This window comes from Carassius gibelio, chromosome A10 (assembly GCF_023724105.1).
Source record: "Carassius gibelio isolate Cgi1373 ecotype wild population from Czech Republic chromosome A10, carGib1.2-hapl.c, whole genome shotgun sequence".
NCBI classification, from domain to species: domain Eukaryota; kingdom Metazoa; phylum Chordata; class Actinopteri; order Cypriniformes; family Cyprinidae; genus Carassius; species Carassius gibelio.
In genome coordinates, this window is record NC_068380.1 from 5900746 (window position 1) to 5904145 (window position 3400).

General features: G+C 36.1%; 1 pseudogene; it reads left to right on the plus strand.

Annotated features, from left to right (window-relative positions):
- The first annotated feature begins 615 nt into the window (after positions 1-615).
- Positions 616-1619, plus strand: LOC128020626 (trace amine-associated receptor 13c-like; annotated as a pseudogene).
- Positions 1620-3400: the final 1781 nt, after the last annotated feature.

Below are 3400 nucleotides of genomic sequence, written 5' to 3' on the forward strand. Positions count from 1 at the left end.
CATCATAGCTTGATTAGTATAGACCCAGCTCCCAACCCAACTTTGAGAATAGATTAACGGCGATATTTTTTATATCGCTCGATAAGAGTCTCACGTTAACGCAGCACGTTAACGTCGATAACGGTCCACCACTAGTGCTAATATAAAATTTAATTAAGTAGCCTATATAAAATTGCAAACCTTTATCTTTCAGTACTTTTTTACTTAAGTACATACAAAATCGAGTACTTTTGTACTTTCACTTGAATAAAATTGAAAAAGGAATACTTTTACTCTTACTGGAGTAATATTTTATTATATGTATCTGTACTTTTACTCAAGTACTTGATTTGTGTACTTCGTCCACCACTGCAATTTTCATAGTCATGAAAATAAAGAAAACTCTTTGAATGAGAAGGTGTGTCCAAACTTTTGGTCTGTAGATATATTAGCAGGAATACTGTGTAGGTCCTAAATAATCACATCAAGGTTAAAAGTGTTGGAGAAAAAAAAAAAAGTCATTATGCAGCATCAGAGTGGGCGGTAGATGGGTTGGTCAGTCTGATCCAAACCCTGTTTAAATGAAAGGACAGTAAGGAGAGCAGAACAAACTCCAAACAGGAGAAGACTCACTCATGGCATATGAGACAGAGGATCATGAGATTCAATACTGCTTTCCTGCCATCAACTCATCATGTATCAAGGGAAAACACTCCAGTCATGAATACAATATAATTTATGTTTTTGTATCAGTGCTGTCTGCATGGACTATGTTTCTGAACCTGCTGGTGATCATCTCCATCTCTCACTTCAAGCAGCTTCACACTCCAACCAACCTGATCATACTCTCTCTGGCTGTGACTGACATGCTTGTTGGACTTGTGATGCCCATAGAGGCCACAAGGCTGGTTGATATGTGTTGGTACTTTGGAGACACTTTCTGTGGACTCTATTCAATATTTATTTGGATGCTTCTCACAACATCTCTTAGTAATTTAGTTTTAATTGCTGTTGATCGTTATGTGGCTGTTTGTCACCCTTTACTGTACCTACAGAAAATAACCATTACTAAAACATTAATAAGCATCTGTCTGAGCTGGGTTTGCACCTCAGCTTATAACACTGCCTTTATAATTAATAACGGTTATTTTGATATGTTACACAAAACAAACATGTGTTATGGAGAATGTTCTGCTTCGGTGGGTTTTGCTTGGAGAGTCACTGATCTGATCATGTCTTTTATTTTTCCTTGCATCCTGATCATATCTTTATATTTGAGAATTTTCTATGTTGTACATCAGAAAGTGAAAGTTATAAACACTCTGATGAAGGGTGGCAAATGCATAAATGAAGGTTCAGTGAAAAGGAAATCTGAGAGCAAAGCTGCTCTGACATTAGGAATCATTGTCACAGTTTATCTGCTTGTTTGGATTCCATTCTATATCTGTTTCATAACAGAAGTTTCTTCCACAGCTATAAATGTTTTGACATGGGTTGTATATATTAACTCAGGACTGAATCCTATGATCTATGCTTTATTTTACCCCTGGTTTAAAAAGACAATTAAACTCATCTTAACTCTTAAAATATTTCAGACAGCATCCTCTTTGGTCAATATTTTTACGGAACATCAATTGTAATTAAACTGATAAAGTCATCATTCTGAGGACAATTTCACCTAAACTGCAATTGTCAAAATCATAAAGGTAAATAATCATAATAGTTATAATTTACACTACATGCATTTTAATTTTATATATTTTGTTTCATTGAGTATCATTATTTTATAATTATAATCTGTTTAAATGCAGGTTTCGTCAGAATTAGGCAAACTTATATTCACATAGTGAGTTTAAATGACAAAAAGTTCAGTTGTGCTGCAATAGCTTTTTAGGAAAATTGAGCAAGAATCACAAATCTTGTATCAGTCATGCTGAATCTGTGTTGATATTGACAAAAAGAGGACAGTTATATAGAACTATGTGTAAGGGTCATGCGTATTATGGTGGTTCATCACAAAGTAAATAATTAAAATTGCTTACAATACACCTCAAATTAAAACATCTGAAACAAAATAACTTCACGTTTATTGAAAAGGCATTTAAAGGTTGGAGCTACACACAAAGTTAAAGCCTAACAATAAACATATTAAATGTGTATTTTATTTCAACTTTTCATAAGTGTAAGTAATGTTTATTGTTTCATGTAAACTGATGTAAATAAATACTGTAACTGCTGAACATCACCTCATGTACTGTAGGCCGATTATTTTTATGATTCAAACAAAAGTCAAATATTATGCAGACCATATTTATCTAGTTAGTTCTGAAGCTCTCACACACATCACCTTTTATTGATTATTTATTAATGTTGTTCACCACTTTTGGATTATTTTAGTTTATTGATTAATTTGTATATTAAATTGCTGAATAATCCTTAAATCACTGACTCTGCAGTAGAAAGCAGCAGTTGTTGCATCAGTCTGTTCTGACTCCACACTGATGATGTTTTTTACTCTGATGAAATTGAGTAAAATCTTTTATCAGTCATGCTAAATCTTTGTTGATATTGACAAAAAGAGGACAGTCATATAGAACTATATGTGTAAGGGTCATGCGTATTATGGTGGTTCGTCACATAACAGAGCTTCAGAGTTTGCTGTGATCAATTTCTTGATAAAACAACAAAAGCACTGTGTGTGTGTGTGTTTGTGTGTGTGTGTGTGTGTGTGTGTGAGAGAGAGAGAGAGAGAGAGAGAAACAGAGACAGAGACATTTTCAATCAATCAATCAATCACCTTTATTTATATAGTGCTTTAAACAAAATGCATTGCGCCAAAGCACTGAACAACATTCATTTGGAAAACAGTGTCTCAATAATGCAAAATGATAGTTAAAGGCAGTTCATCATTGAATTCAGTGATGTCATCTCTGTTCAGTTGAAATAGTGTCTGTTTTTATTTGCAATCAAGTCAATGATATCGCTGTAGATGAAGTGACCCCAACTAAGCAAGCCAGAGGCGACAGCGGCAAGGAACCGAAACTCCATCGGTGACAGAATGGAGAAAAAAACCTTGGGAGAAACCAGGCTCAGTTGGGGGGCCAGTTCTCCTCTGACCAGACGAAACCAGTAGTTCAATTCCAGGCTGCAGCATAGTCAGATTGTGCAGAAGAATCATCTGTTTCCTGTGGTCTTGTCCTGGTGCTCCTCTGAGACAAGGTCTATACAGGGGATCTGTATCTGGGGCTCTAGTTGTCCTGGTCTCCGCTGTCTTTCAGGGCAGTAGAGGTCCTTTCTAGGTGCTGATCCACCATCTGGTCTGGATACGTACTGGATCCGGGTGACTGCAGTGACCCTCTGATCTGGACACAGACTGGATCTGGTGGCCACGGTGACCTCGGAACAAGAGAGAAACAGACAA